Source organism: Eupeodes corollae, chromosome 1, assembly GCF_945859685.1.
Source record: "Eupeodes corollae chromosome 1, idEupCoro1.1, whole genome shotgun sequence".
Classification (NCBI taxonomy): domain Eukaryota; kingdom Metazoa; phylum Arthropoda; class Insecta; order Diptera; family Syrphidae; genus Eupeodes; species Eupeodes corollae.
Genome location: NC_079147.1, coordinates 260,991,972 through 261,014,716, shown reverse-complemented (window position 1 = coordinate 261,014,716; position 22,745 = coordinate 260,991,972). Strand labels below are relative to the sequence as shown.

The window sequence follows — 22,745 nt, the reverse complement described above, 5'->3', positions numbered from 1 at the left end:
TATAGCCTTTTGTTGTTGGTAGCTTAGAACATTAGAGTGCACATTAATAGTGTAAATTGTAACTTTTCATTTGTTTATCAAACTTCGTAGGAGAAAGTTGTTTTTATTTTAATGTTTACGATAATAAAACTGCAAAAAAAATCAAAAACATGGTCAGAGGGGTTCATTGTACTTTTGAAAAAAGGAATATCATCTATGAACTCTACGAAAAAGGTAATAATCCTTCGGAAATTGCAAAATTAATGAAGTGGTCTATAATGCTATAAATTTGGTGAAAACCAATCCTGAACTCAGAATTAAAAATAAAATTCGCAAGCAAAAATAAAGCTCGCAAGGCTTCAGTACGCTTTGACTGAGCCATCGTTAGAAACTGCAAGTCCGATCCTTTTAAATCTTTCTGCACCTGCATCATTACGGACGAAATTTATGAAGAATTTGGTGGTAACGTGTCCAAATTTCAAAAACAATGTTAAGGCTCGTTTGGCATTTGCCAAAACCCATCTGAACAAAGACGTTAAATTTTGGAAAAGGGTGCTATGTGCTATGGAGTGATGAGACAAAGTGTAATCGCATCGGATCAGATGGAAAAACGTTTGTTCCTCGCCCAGAAGGTCAGGCTTACAACTTAAAATACACTTTAAAAACTGTGCAACATGGTGGAGGTATTGCTTTTTCTTGGCATGGGGTGGGTCTAGTGGTGAAAATAGATGGACGGATGCATAAGTTTTCATACCTTAACATATTGAAAAACACAATGGAACCATTTGGGTTCGGGTTAATACCAGTCAACTGGATTTTCATGCATGACAATGATCCGAAACATGAAGCCAAGGTGGTCAAGGATTGGCTTACCCACAAAAATCAAAGTAGTTTTTATCCCAAAAGTAGGTAGGCGAGCTCACGAATCCGCGAAGGATTTCAGACCAATAAGCTTAACATCTTTTGTTTTTAAAACCTTGGAGCGCATTCTTGATTACCATATTAGAGAAATCTTAGTTGGACGACCTCTCGAAAGCACTCAGCATGCTTATATTAAGGGCAAATCTACGGAGACTGCCCTCCATGAGGTAGTGCGTACTGTAGAACAAACAATCCATTATAAAGACTTTACTCTTGCCACCTTCCTAGATATAGAAGGTGCTTTTAACAACATCCTTACCGAATCCATAGAGGAATCGCTCGTTAAGTTCGGTGTTGAAGACTTCATTCGAGAATGGACTATTTCCATGCTCAGTGGTAGGAAGATTCGAGCCACTCTAGGCAATACAATCGCAACAAAACACGTGAGTAGGGAAACACCCCAGGATGGTGTCCTTTCGCCTCTTCTATGGCTTCTGGTCATGGATACAATTCTCGTTAAGTTATGTGAGGTGAAAGCGGTAGCCTATGCGGATGATTTGGTGCTTTGGTGTCAGGAAAGTACACCTCTGTGATTAGTGAAATCACGGAGTCAGCTTTGAAGAAAGTTAGCAGCTGGGCCACGAGTTGTGGACTACGAGTTAACCAAAGTAAAACTGAACTGTTGCTCTTTACCACCAAAACTAAAGTACCGCCCTTCACTCTACCTAGACTCAACGGTCAAATCCTATCATTGTCTTCCAGTGCAAAATATTTGGGAGTTATACTCGACCCTAAACAAAACTGGAAACTAAATATTGAAGTACGGGTTAAGAAGGCCTCTGTTGCCTTTTACGCCTGCAGCAAAACTTTCGGCAAAAAGTGGAGACTTCAGTCGAAGATGATTTCATGGACGTAAACAGCCGTAGTACGTCCAATCTTAACTTATGGGTCGATTGTGTGGTGGCCTGCTCTTAGCAAAGCCTATAATATTGATAAGCTAAAGAAGGTTCAGAGAACAGCTTGCGTGGGCACCATAGGGGCCACGCGTACTTGCCCACCGGACGCCTTTAACGTTATTTTGGATCTTCTACCAATCGACCTTTTTATTAATTACATAGTTTCCAGAAGCGCTATTAGGCTGAAGGAATCAAACAGCTGGTTGTCAAAACCTTATGGTCAACGAAATTGATTCCCTTAGATATTATCTCGGTAGACACTGACTACTGCACTCCTACTTTGAGCGTTAGTAAGGGTTTTAAGGTTATTTTCTCATCCAGAGAAGATTGAGAGGATGACATCGTGTCGATAGGTTTCGACACAACCATCTTTACTGACGGCTCAAAGATGGAGTGCGGAGTTGGTTCTGGGATCTTTTCTGAGTCACTAAATGTAGACAAATCCTTTAGGATTCCTGACTTTGCTAGCGTTTTTCAGGCTGAAATGCTGGAAATAAGGGAGGCATGTAAGATACTTAAACAAAACCCAAACCAAAACCGAAATGTGGCTATCTTTACAGACAGTCAGGCAGCTGTCAAAGCCATTAACTCGGCCATATCCTCATCTAAATTGGTCCAGCAATGTCGCGATGAGCTTGCGAAGTTGGGTATCTCTTACAACACCTTTTGCCGTAGCTGTAGTGACCAAAGAGAAAGTGAAACGATAATCCATTTCCTCTGCAAATGTCCTGCTTTGGCAAACACTAGAATGAAATACTTTGGAAAAGCATTTTTTCACGAAGTTGATGAGCTATCTGAGACAAAGATTAGAGACCTAATCTTTTTTCTCAATGCGACAAAATAGCTCTAACATAATCGCTATGAAGCTTCTCTATAAATTTTTTCCTTTCTATCACAGGTCAAACGAGTTTTTGGTATCAAAACGGCGCACTAACGCAATTGAAAACTTGTGGAGTTATGTTAGAGTTAAGATCGGGCAAAAAATTCAAAAATTCGGAAGCACTTTGGACCGGAATTTAGTAAGCTTGGTACTCTATTTTCCAAAGCAAATGTAGGAAATTAATGGAGAGTTTCCCAAGAAGATGCCAAGCTACTTCAAAAAGTCGTGGCCGATCCACAAAATATTAACTAGGTTAATAGAAAGACTGGTAAAAGAAAAGTTTTACTTTCTAAAGCTTTGATTTATATTAGATTTGCATATGTGAGCTATTTCTATGTCCAGCAGAAATAAGGTCATCACAAGCGAGATTTCGTTTTTTTTTTTTACTTTAATCCCCAGAAGTTTAGTTTTAATTTTATTTCTTAATCATCTTAAATTCTTATCTGAATTGTCTCTAAAGTCATGCAAGGGGTCTTGGGTTCAATCCCTGCTTGTGCCACCTAACTTCCTTCACGGGTAATGCCTCTTGCGAGGAATTGACAAATCCTCCAAGAGTAATTCTTGTCATGAAAAGTGCTTTCTCAAATTAGCCGTTCGGATTCGGCATATAAGCTGTAGGTCCCTTCCATTCCTGACAACATTACTCGCACACAGGAATGGTTGAGAGTTGTAAGTCACTAGGCCCTGGTTCTTCATAGACTGTTGCGCCATCTAATTTATATTTTATTTATAATATAAATGTTAAAGTTGTTAATTAATAAAAAAACTATGCTGTTACAAAAAAGTAGTATGTCAATGTAAGCTTTTTTCTTCAAGTACTTGAGTCATAAAATATTTTTTGTTCAGTTTTTTGTTTTTATTAAAATTTGTTCAAAACTTCATAATGCATACAATTAAATTTGTTTCAAGTCGATAGCATTTTCTGTTTTAAAGATTTTTAAGCTTAATCAAAATTTTCTGCATCTTCATGTTGTTATCATAAAAAAATTCATTATTAGTCGATATCAATGCATATTCTTGAGATATGAGATATCCTTCTAAAATGTTTTTTTTTAAGTTTTTGTTGGACCTTGAAACATTGAGAAGGGTAACGGTTTTCAATAATCAGACCGATTACAATAACTTTGAATTTGTAGTTAAAAAAATACCTATAATTTACTATTAATTCAACGAAATTAATGATTCAATGATACATTAGCAGCTGTTTAAGTAAATGTTGAAAAACACTCTTTCAAGAGTTCAAAATTCTATAGCATTCTGACTGATTTAGAAATTATTTTTGTAAGCATAACCTTTAAGTTCAACGTTCTTGTCCCTGAAATACGTTAATCTCAAGTTAACTACGCATCAGAAACAACAATAAAATCATAAATTAAAATCAGGAACAAAGTTTCTTACTTTGGATATGTCTTTCCCAATGTACCTTTATTTACGTCTCTCTATATTTGCTGTTTCCTTGAAATTAGGGTAAATTACTTAACGAACTTTAATGAAAATAATGTCCTTTTTGATTAGCAAAAATCCCCTTCTAATACATACAAATATACATAAGAGAAATAAATACATTGTATCTATAAAGTTTATTATAATATCGCTTATTTGCAGAATATGGAATATTAAATGAAACACAACGAAGTAAATAAATTCTTCTTCAATCAAAATCAATGCCTCCCACAATTTTCATTTCATTTCATTTTATTCTAGAAGACAAAAGCCTTTAACCTTGTCCGAAAAGTTACAGAATTTTCTTCGTTATACTGATTGACAGCACTGCCCCAAGAAAACACCAAATACCAAAGGCAACCAAGAAAAAGTACATATACTCAAAATACTCATATATCAACTTTAATTCTCAAGTTCTCTGTGATAAAAAAAGCCTTCAACTAAAGTATTTTCTTCTCTGTGATTGTACGATTTTATAAGCTACGCATATTCTTCAATATACGACGAGTATGACCGACCCAGACCGACCTGACCTCACTCATTCTACTTTAGTTGAGTTCGTTTCTTCAAGAACCTTGATTGCGTGTCATCGTAAAAAAAGAAGTTTTGGGGATTTCATAAGAGAATATAAAGAGGGGAAAAAGAAAGAGAAGTAGAGAACTAATCATTCGTTTCCTTCACTAAGTCTACCAAAAGTAAAAAACTTCCCTTTTTGTTTGTACTTCCTTTTTTTTGGGGAGTTTTAATGGCTTTGCTCAATTAGTTTGTATTTGCTTTTTGATGACTTTTTAAAGATACACTAACAGTGTGGCGAGAAGTTATTCTTTGCTACTTTTTGAGTACACCAATTCCTATGAAGAGATATTAACGATGTTTTCTAAGCTTTTTCTTTCATGCCTTTATGGTTCGTCGAGAATTTATTCTGTTGCTTAAGAATGAACTAGTTTCGATACAATTTCATTTTGAAAGGAATTTTAAAAATCAATGAAAAATATTGTATTCAAAATTTCGAAAAATACTTTCAAGACCATATTTCGATCCGATTTTAAATATTTTCTTTCAAGTGTTTTGATAAAAACCTTTGTTTAGTTTTTTAGTTAATTGTATTAAATTTCAATTCGATTTAAAGCTTTATGGACTTGTCAGTAGTTATATAAATGTTTTTTAGTAATGCAGATTGTTGGAAAGTGTTGGTAAACCCTCAAAACGAATAACAACTAAGAATTGTTTTTTATTACTCTGTGATTACACTAGCAAGTAGTTATTGTGCTATTGATGCCCATGTTCTGCATTTAACTTATTGTGAATACACTTTGGAAAAGTGAACTGTTGTGTTCCACAATTCGTTATTGTGAATTGGATTTTCGAGCATGCAAATCGAAATTCTGTATTTCGGTTTGTTCCATTTTTTGAACGCATTCAAATCACATTTTGTATTTCTGGAATTGATTGAATTGATATTTGATAACTTCCTTCTGGTAGGAATCCAAGGGTTACAAGTTTTTGAATTCAAGGAATCGATGAAGGTACTAAAGAGTGATTTTTTTGAGGTTAGGATTTTCATGCATTAGTATTTGACAGATCACGCGGGATTTCAGCCATGGTGTCAAAGAGAAAGATGCTCAGTATGCTTTGACATTTCATCATGAATAGACTTACTAACGAGCAACGCTTGCAAATCATTGAATTTTATTACCAAAATCAGTGTTCGGTTCGAAATGTGTTTCGCGCTTTACGTCCGATTTATGGTCTACATAATCGACCAAGTGAGCAAACAATTAATGCGATTGTGACCAAGTTTCGCACTCAGTTTACTTTATTGGACATTAAACCAACCACACGAATGCGTACAGTGCGTACAGAAGAGAATATTGCGTGTGTTTCTGAGAGTGTTGCTGAAGACCGTGAAATGTCGATTCGTCGCCGTTCGCAGCACTTGGGTTTGTGTTATTCGACCACATGGAAGATTTTACGCAAAGATCTTGGTGTAAAACCGTATAAAATATAGCTCGTGCAAGAACTGAAGCCGGACGATCTGCCAAAACGTCGAATTTTCAGTAAATGGGCCCTAGAAAAGTTGGCAGAAAATCCGCTTTTTTATCGACAAATTTTGTTCAGCGATGAGGCTCATTTCTGGTTGAATGGCTACGTAAATAAGCAAAATTGCCGCATTTGGAGTGAAGAGCAACCAGAAGCCGTTCAAGAACTGCCCATGCATCCCGAAAAATGCACTGTTTGGTGTGGTTTGTACGCTGGTGGAATCATTGGAACGTATTTTTTCAAAGATGCTGTTGGACGCAACGTTACGGTGAATGGCGATTGCTATCGTTCAATGCTAACAAACTTTTTGTTGCCAAAAATGGAAGAACTGAACTTGGTTGACATGTGGTTTCAACAAGATGGCGCTACATGCCACACAGCTCGCGATTCTATGGCCATTTTGAGGGAAAACTTCGGAGAACAATTCATCTCAAGGAATGGACCGGTAAGTTGGCCACCAAGATCATGCGATTTGACGCCTTTAGACTATTTTTTGTGGGGCTACGTCAAGTCTAAAGTCTACACAAATAAGCCAGCAATTATTCCAGCTTTGGAAGACAACATTTCTGAAGAAATTCGGGCTATTCCAGAAGAAATGCTCGAAAAAGTTACCCAAAATTGGACTTTCCGAATGGACCGCCTAATACGCAGCCGCGGTCAACATTTAAATGAAATTATCTTCAAAAAGTAAATGTCATGGACCAATCTAGCGTTTCAAATAAAGAATCGATGAGATTTTGAAAATTTGATGCGTTTTTTTTTTAAAGTTCTCCAGCTCTTAAAAAATCACCGTTTATAAAAATTTGATTTTCCTTAAAGCATATAAAAAATCGTCTTTTCTTAAATTACAATGAAATCTTAAAAGAAATCAAAAATTTACTTTATTTATCATAACGATTCTACATAATTCTCAATGTATTTGATTTGTACCGCAAAATTCATCTTCTTATTTTTTCTCTTGAATTCTGATTCCTCTTTTCAATTAAGATGGACAATAACATTGCATCCATCTTTACAACAGCAAACATTTTACTTCAGAGACAAAATAAAAATGATTGATCTTTCAGTTCTGACAGTTCGAAGTAATTTCGAATTTTTCGAAATCGATCGAATTGAAGAACATGGAATTTCATTTCACGTGAAATTGTAAAGTGATTTCAATTCACTTTCGATCGAAATTTGGAACTTAGGCGTGAGTCTAACTTATTTGAAAGCTGATTACTAAAATCCAGGCAAAATGTACAATGTATTTAAAATGGAAAATCTACATTAAAGTTTTTATTGATCAAGTTCCTTGAGCGATGTTAATTTAGCTTTAAATTTTTCTAACTTTCTGTTCATTTTTCGTAGAGCATGCATCAATAGTCTGTCAATCCGTGAACGCATTTATTACAATTAATTATTGATGAAATTCTTTTTTACGACTCAAAATAACAATGAAACCTCAAATATGTTCCTATTGACAAAGTCATATCGCATTAAAGATGGCCGCCGTATAATCAAAGGGTGCTCTTATTTAAAATTGTCATTTCGTGAACGGTCATTTCGGGAACGTTCCAGGGCACGATTTGACGTATTTCCCATGTTATTAAACAAATCTTAAATTATGTGCTTTGTTTTGTTCCCGAATTGATGGTTTCTGTAAGATATTTAATACTAAAAACTAATACTAAAAAATTATAGAATTCTGTGCGCTGCTCTGTCAAAGTTTCTTAATATACAAATTTTAAAACAGTATCAGCTAAAAGTCATCATTATAGCTGGCAATTTTTTTTGTCATAAAACCCATTTTGAAATTTGCAACCTTGGTGATTTTGAGCTTGTTATCTTGAATTCGAATCTCATTTTATAATTTTTCTATAACAATAGTAATGCTTAAAAAACTGTGTTTTAAAGCCAATTAAGAGCGCATTGATTTTAATATCTTAATTAGTTTTTGAAAAATCTTATTAGCAGAGACTCTATTTGATTTTATATGAAGGGTTAGGCAAACGTTCAAATTAATGTTTTGATAGTTTTAAGAAATACATATTCCAAATTCGAACCTCGATTTTAGCTTTTTGCTAAATTCTCCAAAAACACCCGTTTTTAGTATTATTTTTAGAAACTTGATATAATAGAATTGCTTTGACGATGAATTTGTTACAAGAACAAAACTTAGTTTTAAAATATTTTGCTTTTCTCTATTAAAAATCGTTTAACCACAAATGGTTTAGACTTTCTTTCGGATTTTTGTAAGACTGGGGAAATCTAACAACTTATGAAGATTTTTGCGAAAATTGTCTGAAATACTTTAATTTCAACTGAAATTTGAAAAAAGGTATTTTATATTTGTGAAACGAGCACGAATTTTATGAGCAAAAGGTACTTTATGAATTTAGATAGCCTAAGGAAGAGTCATTTTGAAGTCGGATTGGAATTAAATTTTTAAAAATCAAAAATGAAATTAAACTTTATTTTAGCTTGAATATTTAAACAAACATAATATATCCTTCAAAATAATTTTATATTACAAAGATTGACAGGGTGTTTTATTTTTAGAAAAGGATTTATTTACTGTAATTTTTCTTATAAGAAAAATTTACTTAAAATTTGACTTTCATCTTAAAAATCTTAACAAAGAAAGTTATTGACTTTAAACAATAATGCAAAATATTGTTGTTAATTTAAAGTTATATTTTTTCAAAAATTACAAGTTCCATAAAAAATTATTATTAAAAACATTTCAATCTCCAATCTTTGAATGCATTTAGTTTAAAGTTATTTAATTGAAAATTTGGCTTAATTCAAATTACACTTGCACATTTTTGTCAACAAGAATTGAAAGTTATCAATGTGGGTTGCTTCTTTTACCTATTTTTTGCTTTTATACAGTTTTTAGTTTTTGTTAAAGCCTATGAAGTGTAATCATACAAATATTTGTTTAACCTTTAATTTAACCTCTTTAATAAAAAAAAATAATCAGAAGGTTAAATTATTACAAAAACAAACAGTCTGTATACAAATGTTTGACCACCTAAAAATTAGTGACTGATTACAAATACCTAGGATTTACTATAACACAGAACTTAAATCTTGGAGCTCATTTTAAGGATACAGTGAAGGTAGCAAAAGCAGCTATCAATTGTTACTACTTTAAAAGTAACTCTATAGATGCATCGACTAAATTCAAAGTATTTTAGACAACTATCAAACGTTCTCTCTTATACGCTAATAAAATGTATGGATACAAGGAATTAGAAGTAATCGAATTAGTCAAACGGTACTGTTTCAAACGTATTTTTAGAGTCGGTTCTAATACACCAAACTACGCTATTTACATTGAATCAGGCCTGCCTCCAGTTTACTTAAAAAACTTTAAAGCTAACGCAGACTGTATTGTTAAAGTCATGCGTAATAATACCAAATAATAATATTCAGAAAAAGATTATTCTGATAGCTCTACGATTTCGGTACTATCCTTTTAAAGACTGGTTTGGTTTGGCATCATAATATAACTATCCGTTGTCACTAAGTATTGATAATTTACTCGTAGAAGCACTTAGTAACGAACCTTATGACCTTATTTCTATTATAGATGAAACAATGTATCGAAAATGAATAGCCCGGGCTAGAGAATCTGTTACAAGAACAGCTTACTCTAAACTCAACTTATGTGTCGGTTATGAAAACTATTTTCGAAACGATTTTACTGACAATGAAATATGCTTGAGCTCAATTATTTGTTATAGACCTCATAGAAATGATTTGAATCCGAATTGCTCACTATGTAACCTTAACCAGGCTGAAAATATTTCCATGCATTTAAATCTTTTATACTAACTTTGTTAATATATTATATGGAAAAAATTCAGAATAATAAAAAAAAATTAAGGTCTAAAACAACTGCTTTTCACCGTTTTCACAGTTTAGAGGTAATTTAGTCAAAAAGTAACGTATAAACAGTTTGTTATTAATCAATTAAGCCATAGAAATGTTTATAAATAGTAATCCTAAAAGGAAGGGTCATTACCAAAGTTATAGACGAAAAAGAGGCTGAGATGCGACCCACACTGATAACTTCCCATCCCGTCTGTCTGTCGATTTGTCTTGTACTCGTATCAATTCTTACCAAATTTGGTACTATTTTTTATGAAAAAACGGACTGTTGGATTTTTAAGATTTTTAATAATAACAGAATATCGAAAAGCTATTTGAGTCGAAAATCAATTTTTACCAACTTTTGTTAATTTTTTTCGGTTTTTAGTTTTTTTTGTATAAAAAACTGTCAATTCAATTTTTCTCAAAATTCGTCCTAATGTTGAAAACAATATTTTTTATGAGATAAAATAAGTTTAAAACCTAAATTTCAAGTTTTTGAAAAGATATTTGAATCGATATTCAATTTTTACCAACTTTGAGTAATGTTTTTTTAGATTTTTATTTTTTATAAAAAAAAAACTGTCAATTCGATTTTTCTCAAAATGTTATAAGATGTCACAAACAAACATTATTCTTCGTTGCACAAAATTGTTTTGGAGATGAAATCATATTTTAGTCGTAAAATTTTGGAGGTGACACTTTTTTTTAGTTTTTTTGATTGATAAAAAAACCGTTAAATGGTTTTTTTTCAAAAAATATACTTCTTTGAAATCACGCTTCAATATATTATATAAAATTTAATTCAAGTCTCTAGAGTTTTTGGTTCGTAGAATATTTAGGGTTAATCAAAATGTTCACCTTTTTTCAAACTGATTTGTTAAAAAAAAAACGCCCACGCAATTTTTTTGAGAGCACTTTCTGAATCTTTCTGCCTTATTATCTGTATAACAAAATTTATTTGAAATCGATATCTCTTCTGGTTCTTGAGCTATGGACGACGAAAAAAACGTCGCGAAACTACGAAAGTACGTACACACGCTTGCACAGACATCTTTCTAAAAATCTTTTATTTCGACTTTATGGACCTTGAAACGTCGAGAAATGTCAAAATTTTCAATTTGTAAAATCGGACCCATTACAATAACTTCCTATGGGAAGTTAATAAATTTAAAATTTGTTTGTAAGAAATTTGAAGGTCTTCAAATAAAAAGAAGTAAGTTATTAAACAGAACCAATTTTTTTCTTTAACTGAAACCATTTAACGAACAATACCAACAAAATCCAGGAATATTTTTGAAAACTTTAACACTTTTTCTACATCTATCTGGTCCAAAGGAACCTCATTACTTATGGTTAAAAATGAAATAAATATTAAATGTTAATTTATGAACTAATACCTTCAAGGGGACGAAATAAAAATCTCAGTTAAGGAATTGTTTGTTTAATTCATATTTAAATTCAGCGTAAGCTAAACAATTACATAAATTCTAATTATTCCAATATGGACTCCTACTTTTCGAAATTTAACTCTGGTTAACATTTAAGTGATTGGAAATGGGACTTAGCTAACACAATTCTGAAATGTCTATTAATGATATTTCAAGTGTCATATTTAAAACTTAGTCTTTTTGTTAATCCACATTAAACTTGGGTTAAAGTTTAGTTTTTCATTAAAAAATATAACTATTAAAATTTTACTGAAATTCAAAATTCTTATTTCAAACAATTTCTAATTTTTAATTTAAATTAATTGAATTTTTAGTTAAACTTACGTTTAAATCTCTTAGCAAAAATGTCCCATTATAATTATTCCATGTTTAAAAGATGTGTAGATAATAATAATTATACAAAAGATTATGATTTCTTGTTGATTATTTTCGATAGGTATAGATTTTTTTTTATTTATATGTAGTTTTAATTTATTTTTATTAAAAAAATATATTTTATTATTTTATGTTTATTTTTTATCAAAAATTATATTATTTTTTTAAATGACTTCCGAAATCCTTCTTATTTTTAATTATATATTAATCCTTGAAAATTGTCCTCAAACAACACTTGTAATCCTGAGTTGGGTGAATGAGCTATTTGTTTGTTCTCTTGAATTATTTTGTTAGTTTTGTTTATAATTTTACGATGGCAAAGCACTTTGATTTTTTGTTTTTTAAATAAAGAATATGTATTTTTTGTTTAATTATTATAAAATCACTATTTTTGTATGGTATGAATATATTTATGTTGATAAGTAGTAGAAATTTAGGTTTATTTGTATGTATTTAATTTTGGGTGATTATTAAAATAGTATTTATTAAATAAGATTTATAAACTAATATTATTTTTGATAGATTTATAAATTATTTTGTTTAATATTCACAAATTAACCAGCAAGAGACACATTATACATTTTGTTTCCTCTTGCAACTAAGAATGTATAATTTATAAACAAATGGAAGGTTAATTCAATTTTTAAGGGTATATTCCACTCATCATAGATGATAATTTAAAAAATTGTGCAATCACTTTGTTTTATAAGAAGTAACTTAAACTTTTGTGATAACACCCTAACAATGCAAAAGGGTGACAACACAAGGCAAACAAACACAATTTAAACATTTACCAGGTGTCACTCTCGCGGTCCAAAAAGAAATTCTATCGCACTCAATAAATGGGAAACCACTCAATGTCCATACCGCGACAGGACACACACAAAATGTAGGTTAATATTTTTATTTGGTGTTTCAAAACCACAAAACAAAACATACGAAAAAAAACCACCCCCAATTTGATGATGATGCAAAAATTTGACGATGAACAATTTTGCAACAACAATAAACTAAAAAAACAACAATAAAATTTAAAAACTCAATCCAGTTAATCCATAAAAAGGTGATGACATAAATGCGATGTGAAGTTCGACGTTAATTATGGTATAATAATTCTTCTTCTTCTTGTGCTTTTGCTCCTTTCTATAAATAAACTCAACGCAATTCAATTGATTGTTGGATTTGGATGTAAGATGCGAATGCGATGATGAAAATGGGGTAGAAAGAGAGCGAGCTGCTGAAGGAATATAAGAAAAATCCTTGCCGGAGGTCATGAATTGTTGTTAATATTTTAGATACATATCATCTCTTGAAACTCGAAACTGGAATTACTACCGCGCGGCGAAGTGTCAAAGGCGAATTACACTTTTTTGACAGAAACAAAACGTTATGTCAATTTATTTTTTGACAGTTGTAGGTAGGTCGTGTTTTTTTTTATATTTTTAGTGTTGCACTTTAGGAAAAATGATCGTCACACATTTTCTTCCCTTATGAAATTTATTTAATTATTTTGTTTTATTTTTCACCACCTCCCCTCCGTCTGTATTCTGTATGGTGTGATGGTGGAATGGCGGAGGATTAGATTAATAAACTTTGCATCAATTCTCACGGAAAATCATTCTGAATTCAGAAGATACACAAAACCAACAAAAATATGAACAAAATTAGTATTTTTTACTTCTTGTTTTAGCAGAATTTTCACTTTTATTTTGTTGTTGTTAATAATTTGTTGATCTTAATCAAAACAATTAAACAAATTACACACAGAAAAAGATACAAAAACAGACGACATCAGGCAGAGAGGCACACACGATTTCGATTTTGATTCCATTCCTTATTTAATTTATTTATTATGCAGGAAGAAAAACAAAAAAAGAAAATATTTGTATTTATTTAAATATGGGCAAGAAAATAAAACAACAAATTTGTTGTGTACTATATTTTTCCTTTCCGTTTTGCACACACTCGGTACACTATAAAAATGATGATGCGAAGTGGAATTTATTATTATTATTATTATACAAAAATTCGTTACACACAGAAGAAACGATCCACTTCTTATGCCGTACTTTCTCTTACTGGTTTGTGTTCTGCTACCCTCCAGGATGAAAGTGAAAACCCCGACAAACGACAAACCATACGAATGAACGAACAAAACAGAAACACACCACACAAACTATGGTAATGTAGTCGTCGCAGTCGCAGCCGTAGTCAACGTTGTTTGACGGATTCCCAACCAACGAAACACACATACAGTTTGTTTTAGATCAGCGGAGCGGCGCGGCGCGGCGGCGACGATAACGCCACAGCGAGATATACGAGAATCCGAATTAAAACCGAATCAGCGGCAATGGTGAGTAGCGACTAGCGAGTCAGTGAGACAGTGACAGTGAACAGTGAGTTGTGAGCGAACACGACCAAATCGAAATCAAACGAGAATTTTTACTCTTTTCTTGTTGGAATTGGAAGAAAAAATTGGAAATGGTTTTGTGTGCCGTTGCCGTTGTCGTTGTCGTACCGCTTTTTCGCTTTTGTTTCTTCTTCAATCTTCACTTCACTTCACTAGAAGTGGAAGTAAAAATTAGTTATGGTGTATGTCTGACGGCTTAGCTCAGAACAGAATGCTCTGGTTTTGATTGTGTTGAAATTGAAAACAACAATTTTAAACCAAAAAGCGAAAATGAAGAGAAAACTAGAATAAAATGTATGATACGAGTACGAGTGTAATATGGGAGAACTATATGCAAAACAAAACATAAAACATCATGTATTATGATTTTGTGTTGGTTGATGCGGGTTGGGGGAGGACGGGATGTCAATGTGTGTGCGTATTGTGTCAGGATAGACGAGACGACGGCATTGAACAAATACAAGGACAAATGCCGGTCGATCCGGGAGTTGGGCGAAATGCGATAATAATTTATTCTTATTGGAAATGAAGTACGAAAACAAATAATAGGGAAATGGGATATAAATTAAGGGGTGGAATTTTTTTTTCAATGTGTGTGTTGATTGAGAGAGAGAGAGAGAGAGCAAAAAGTGTGATTGAATTTGAATCTTGAATGTAAGGTGTAGTGATGGTGGAAAAGTGTTGCTGTTAGCTAGAGTGTAGTAAAAGTACTGATCCTAAGAAAAGTACTCTTTGATGATGTCTGTGGGCAGAGGCCATAGCGATTTTTAAATTTAAAAAAAGGAAGTTAGTTATAGTCATTGAATGTACCGAAGAAAGTGTAATAAAATGAATTTTACGTAGATAAATATTTCATTAGCTATCCATTAAATGTTTGGTAATTGAAATTTTAACTAAAAAAATGCGCATAGTGAAAAATTATTCTATAATGTTATATTGGGTCATTACTGTGTTGATTTTTCGGTTTGACAATAAGATTTAATAGGATTTTAGTGACGAATATTAGCAAAAATTACAGTTTTCTCCAAAATCAACTTTTATAAATATGAGTTCCAATAAGCCAAACAAACTAGTAAGGGATTTAGCTGTTCTCAATTCCGAATTTGCCTCATAATTTTCCCATCACATCAGAATGTTAAAATATGCCTCATAAAAAAGTCAAAAAAAACACAAAATTGTACGATAATTTTGCAAAATAAAAATTTTTAACTTTTAGATAGAGTTGAAAATAAAGATTAAATTTTATTGCCACTATGTGTGGTGACTTTTTATGAGAAATCTGGTGTGTTTCCACTTTACTCTGTACAAAGTTTTAAGAAACCTCAAATATTTTGCTTTAATGGTCTTAACAAATACGTTAAGGTCTAAATTTTTGATGTAGATTTTGAATCCAAGCTTTGGCTTAAGCTATTTTTGTAATGTACTTTAAAAAGATATTCTAAAAGCCGAGTTTCGCCAGGTTCATCATAATAACAAGAAATTACGTTTAAACCGTTTTGCTTTTAAGATTATTTTAGTATATATTTATTTAGCTTAATACAAGTCGAACGGCATAAGGAGGTAAGTTGGATGTATCATTCCAGGTTGGGCCACGTAAGGCAAATCGAACAAAACGTCTTTGAACATTTTCACAAAAGGGAGACCATACGTGGCATGCATATTCAAGACGAGGACGGAAATGTAAAGTGTTTGAGTTACATAGGGGATGAAAAATTTCTTTTGACCATCTCTTAATAAAACCGAGAGATCTATTAGCTTTATTAATAATTTGGTCAAAATGGGAAATTAAATTAAGTTGTTTGTGACTCATAATACCAAGATCTCTAATATAATTCACTACGTTGACAGCGTCATTTAGGAAATGGTGAAAAAGTCGCTTGTTAACATTTACCTACATTTAACTTTAGGAAATTATGCATGCACCAAACAAAAAAGACATTAAGACCATTTTGTAAAAGTAAGGAATCAGATGAAGTACCTAGGGATAACTAAAAAATTTTCTGAGTTATTTAATTTAAGACTCGTAAATAGATAAGATGAAGAGAACGGGGCAAAGGTGACTACCTTATGGGACGCCAGAAGTTGCATGTTGGGAATGGAAACTGAGTTACGGAAGAGGACTCTATAATTTCTATTGGGAAGGTAGGAGCCTATCCAGTTTATAAACATAGATGGAAATTATCGTAGGGGATATTTTATCAAAGGTTTTGCTGTAATCACTGCATACAATATCAACTTCAAGCCCATTCTCAAGGGCTGGCAAAACGTTTGCTATAAATTAAGTTAGTCGTAGTCGATCTACCTTAAAGAAAACCATGTGGAGCGGAGGAGAATAATGGCTTGCAATGGAAATTTACGGAATCATAAACTAGCTTTCAAAAATTTTGGAATGCATGAAAGTTTCGCAATAGGTCCATAATTGTTAGTTTCAGTTTTATTGCCCATATCCGCATATGACTGTGTTTTATTTTAATTTTTTTCAAAAACTTGACGTTTTGAAACTAAGCCTGCACTAAAAACCTTCGGCAAAGTATAATTTAACTGCCTGAAATAAATAACTGCTGAAATAAATACACTACAAGCATATAATATTTATTGAATTCTAATAAGATACGAAAGTACTTGTATTCCCAAGTTTATTGCATATCATCGACTCATTGGTTTTTTCAACATTTTCGGTCTATTTAAGACACTTAAAAAATAATTATTCAAAATATTGCGTAAGACTGTCTTCAACCAAAAATGTGCACATACATTTTGCAATGCAACATTAATTTTAACAAAACACAAACAACAAAAAAAATCAAAAAAACTGAAATTAAAAACCAATAAGTAAAACAAAATCAGTTCTGGAGATTAACTTTTAAAATTAGGTGGCGCAACAGTCTTTGAAGAACCAGGGCCTAGTGACTTACAACTCTCAACCATTTCTGTGTGCGAATAATGTTGTCAGAGATGGAATTGACCTACAGTTTATATGCCGAATCCAAACGGCTCATTTGAGAGAGTACTTTTTCATGACAAGAATTACTCTTGGAGAATTAGTCAATTCCTCGCAAGAGTAAGTGTGACTGAAAAAAATAAGTTTGCACAGGCAGGGATTGAATTCAAGACCCCTTGCATGACAGTCCAACGCACTAACCATCACAATGAAGTTTAAAAAGCACTTTTTAAATGATGTATATTCAAAAGCAATTACGATTGTTTACATAGTATAATTTAAAAGATTTTTTTTTTATAAATACCCGTAGGGCGATGGTAAGTGAGTAGGATTGCACGCCAAAGGTCTTGAATTCAATCCCTACATCTAGCACCTTAAAATTTGAACGCGTTCTACCTCTTGCGAAGAATTGTCAAATCCTCCAAGGGTTTTTTTAATTCTCTGTAATGAAAAGAGTTTTCTCAAATTATCCGTTTGGATTTGGCACTGGTCCCTCCATTCCTGGAATTAAGTTGCTAGTTACTACGTACCGGTTCTCTACGAAAAATGTTTTAATTGATAAGGAGATGCTATAAGAATTTTAGAGCATACGGTATTGAGTGCTGAAAGTTACGAATTATAAATTTTCTAATAACGACCTTACAACTTTTCAAGTAGGAGAACGAACGTCACTTCGGTAAAAATGATCCATCCATAATCTGGTTTGAGCAATGATGCTTACATTGAACGATCTTATCCTGTTCTAAGAATTCTCCAACAGGTTTTGTATAATTCAAAATTAAGTTCATTTAAAGCAAAAAGTTAGTCCATTTCAAAATCAAAATATAGTTTAAAAAAAAAAAACAAAAATGGGTTGCGGAAAACACTGCACCCACGAGAAATGAGCTTTCATCCAAAATCTTATTGCAGAAGATAAATCCTGCAAGTTCGGCGTTTAGTGGGGTGCTTCAACAAAATGATAAGGAACGCAATATTATATGCTACATAAAGTGAAACTCGTGTTCGAGAAAGCCAGAAAAATCCCTTCAAACCTGCAACTGAGTTCAAAAAGGAATTAAATATAACAGTATTCATGGATTTAACTCAATTTAAAAGCATGCAGTCCACGAAAAGTCCCTCTTTTGACTGCAAAACATGCGAAAAATCATTTAAATTTTGCTTAAAAGCATTTAAATTGGCCAACTGAGAAATGGCGCAACATTATATGGCAAGGGTTCTCGCTCCTATGATGAAGACCCGCGAAAGCGGAATACAACCCAAATTCACAACCGAAGTTTTAAAGCATAGGGGAGCAAGCATAATGGTATGGGCATCTAAGTTGGGCCCATACATTGGAACAGTTGTGCATCAATAATTTATGTTGACATTCTCCAAAATGTTATGCTCCTTTATGCAGAGGAGGAATTGCCAATTTTGTGGGTCTTCCAAGAGGATAACGACCCCAAACATACCAGCAGAAAGGCACAAAAAAGGTTTGCGGACAACTTAATTAATGTAATGGAATGGCCAGCGCAATCGCCTGAACTAAGCCCCATTGAAAATGTGAAGCCGTTATAGCCAACAAAGGCTATTCAACTAAATATTAGTAAAATGGACTCTTGTTGAAGACAAATAATTTTTATAAAAAAATAGAATGTTTATTATTTTTTTAGGTTTACTTTGTATAACAAGCAGTGGTGCTATTTTTCACTGATCATTTTTTATAATTTTTAGAAAAGTGAACTCGATTTTCTTAAATTGTTAAATAAAAAAATGGTTTCTTTTTGTAATATGGTTTTTTTGGCTTTATTTCATGCTATGAGACATTTAAAATATTTCTTTATTTATAGAATTACTTTAATTTTTAAAGTGATTTTTTGATTGCAATGGTGCAGAAACTACTAATTACTAAAAAATCCTTTTGAAAAACAGTTGTACATTCGTATGAAAAACACTATTTCTAATTTGGTACTAAATTCATAAAAGCAACACTTTTATTATTATTTGTCATCTCTTCCGCATTCGTCTATTCACACTTTTATACCTATACATGTACTCAAACGCGAGAGAGCAAAACGCACCCAACCCAATAAATATACAACATCCCCCCAAACGACCTTAACACTGCTCCATTAAAATCGCGTTCAAGCTCAAGTACAAAACTTTTTTGCAAATTCCATTTTCATTTACATTTTATGTACTTCTGCAAATGTGTGTGTGTATTTGCAAAAATATATTTAAAGAGAGACCCATCGTGTGAGAGAGAGATAAAGTTAAACAAAAAAATCCACTTACTCTGAGAGAATTTTACCTTGCACTTGTATTTGTTTGGTTCAAGTTCAACTACAGTGGTATGTGCACATAAAGTTCCAGAACGACAGAATGCAAAAACAAAAACACTGCAAGCTGGTTTCGTGTCAACAACTGAAGAGAGAGGGCTCTCCACTCGATTTCTGCTTTTGATTGCAATATGATTGTTGTTGTTGTTTTTTTAAGGGTTGATGGAGCTGGATATTTATAACTTCAAAGGCATTTGTGTGGGTATACACCTACCTTATTCATCTTTCTCTTTCGTCGTTTGTCAAACGAGTGCTTAAGTGTAATGAAGGAATGAGAAAACCACCCCATGCATGGGTTTTCTCGGTGTGGTGGATTGTGGTGTGTTGGGAGATTTAGGGTTGCTTTTCGTTTTATATTATTGCAAAGAGTCTGACAGAGAGAGAGAGAGGGAGTGAATAAAAGTGCAAAATATTTGTTGCTCTCTTAAGCTTTTTTTTCGTATATTTACAGTTTACACACTCGATATAGAAGAGAGGTGAAAAGAAATTGTATGAACATAAAAAAAAGAATATATTGCGAATGGGAGAACTAAAAGAAACAGACGAAACATTATCGATAGAAAAGAAGGAAGGAAAGAAGCTTAAGTTGGGTATGGTATGGGTAGGTCGGGTGCAGTCTCCGTGCAGGTCGTCGTCATCGTTTTGTCGGTTTCTTGTTCTTCTTGTTGTTGTTTTACTTTTCATTTTGTTTTTGTTGGTGTTTTTTTGTTTGTATTTTGTTAGCTCACACTATTTTTGTACTTGAGAGATAGGTAAGGTACGTAGAGTGAAGTAGTGAATCGTTTTGCGGGGGTTGAGTTATTTTGCTTCTCGTTTGTTTCAACACTTCAACTATAATATACCTACTGACAAACAGCCCTTGACAATGATTGTATTTCTATGTATGTTGGTATGTATAGAAGTATCTAGGTATTTGGTATGTAAAGTTGCAATGTATGTACCTTCCTATATCTTTATGCATTTGTTGGATTATTGATAACAATGCATACTTAACTGAGATGTAGGTCTGTATCTACCTATGCACATGAAGCAGCTTGAATAAACAAATGGATAGATACTTTACCTTGTTTTTTGTGACCAACCTCTAGGGTAAATGAACGCTTTCTAATTGTTATTTTATAAAGATGTCCTTTTAAATTTTATTTATAGGAAATTAAATCAAGATTTTTAAAAATAGAAAATTAATTTAGTTTCCTAAGTACAAAATGAACAGCTAGCTTATTGAATTATTTAAGTATATAAGTATTAGGTTAGTTTGTTAAGCAAATGTGATTCATCAAAATAGGAAGGTATGCCTTTTATATTGATACCTTGATTTCTTAAAGACACCATCTAAAAGAGTTATTAATTTTTCTTCCAATATAAATTTACAATTCCACCATCAGTAATTTAAGATACAGTAAGACCTGCTTAAGAGAAACACTTGATCATCTGAAACACTTATATCATAATATGCGACCAGTACACACGGCGGCATGATGGTAACTTGTCATGTCCTCCATCCCTGACAATATTACTCGTACACAGGGATGGTTGAGGGTTGTAGTCACTATAAGGCCCTGGTTCTTCATACATTTTATTGATGCCACCAATTTCCATGCATGATATATTGTTTCATCGCAACTCGCTTGAGTGAAAAACTTCCCATAGGAAGTTATTGTAATGGGTCCGATTTGTCAAATTGAAAATTTTGACATTTCTTAAAGTTTCAAGGTCCCTAGAGTCCAAATAAAAGATTTTTAGAAAGATGTCTGTGCGTGAGTGTGTACGTACATACGTTCGCGACGTTTTTTCGTTGTCCATAGCTCAAGAACCAGAAGAGATATCGACTTTAAATAAATTTTGTTATACAGATAATATGGCAGAAAGGGCTCTCAAGAAAATTGCGTGGGCGGTTTTTTTTTACCATAGCAGTTTAAAAAAAGGTGAAAATTTTGGTTAACCCTTAATAACTTACGAACCAAAAACGCTAGAGACTTGAATTAAATTTTATATAATAAATTGTAACGTGATACCAAACAAATATATTTTTTTAAAAATCCAATTAACGGTTTTTTTTATAAATCGAAAAAACTAAAAAAAATTATCACGTCGAAAATTTTACGAATAAAAAATGATTTTTTCTCCAAAACAGTTCTGTCCAACGAAAAATAAAGTTTTTAACGTCTGGTAAAATTTTGAGAAAAATCGAACTGAAGTTTTTTTTTATAAAAAATAAAAATCTAAAAAAAACATTACTCAAAGTTGGTAAAAATTGACTTTCGACTCAAATATATTTTCAAAACTTTGAGATTAAAGCTTCCAACTAATTTTTACTTATAAGAAACATTGTAACATTTCGAAAAATTTTGAGGAAAATCGAATTGACAGTTTTTTGACAAAAATACAGACCTGAACAAAAAAATTAATAAAAGTTGACAAAAATTGATTTTCGACTCAAATATTTTTTCAGAACTTCTGGTATTGGGTTTAAACAACTTTTTTCTTTTAAAAAATACTGTTGTCAACATTCAGTAAAATTTTGAGAAAAGTTGAATTGACAGTTTTCTTACAAAAAAAAAAACTTAAAAGAAAATTTAACAAAAGTTCGTCAAAATTGATTTTCGACTCAAATAACTTTTCAAGATTTTAAGATTATGGCTTGCAGCTAGTTTTAACTAAAAATTAATATTGTTTTCAACATTTGGACAAATTTTGAAAAAAATCGAATTGACAGTTTTTTTTACAAAAACTAAAAACCTAATAAAAAAAATTAACAAAAGTTGGTAAAATATACTTTCGATTCAAATGGCTTTTCAAAAATTAAAAATATTGTCCTTAAATTCTTTTTATTTAAAAAAAAATTGTTTTCGATATTCAGTGTTTTTTCTTTATAAAAATCCAACAGTCCGTTTTTTCATAAAAAAATAAAATTTTCAAAAAATAGTATGCAAATTTGGTAAAAATTGATGTTCGGTTCTTGATATCACTCAAATTAATTTCAATGATTTATATTAATTAATTTATTAATTTCATTCATCCAATTTGTAAAAGTTTAAGAAATGTTACTGTAATTGGTTAACATTTAATTCGACTAAAATTCTATTTAACAAAACCAGATTTTCAAACTAAACTTACTAATGAAAAATATTGTTATTAATTTTATAATTTTTAAGAATAATTCAACTAACAACTTCTTAACACAAAACGAAAACCTACAAACTTTTAAGCAAGACAAATAGACAGACGGGATG

At 32.0% G+C, this 22,745-nt stretch overlaps 1 protein-coding gene across 2 annotated transcripts in view; it reads right to left on the bottom strand.

Annotated features, from left to right (window-relative positions):
• The window catches only part of LOC129953346 (ecdysone-induced protein 75B, isoforms C/D), a 352,681-nt gene extending 338,571 nt beyond the window's left edge, over positions 1-14,110 (bottom strand). For both annotated transcript variants that reach the window (XM_056066471.1, XM_056066480.1), the window contains exon 1: positions 11,793-14,110. The gene's annotated coding sequence lies outside the window, so the exon portion shown is untranslated. The remainder of the gene's footprint in view (positions 1-11,792) is intronic.
• Positions 14,111-22,745: the final 8,635 nt, after the last annotated feature.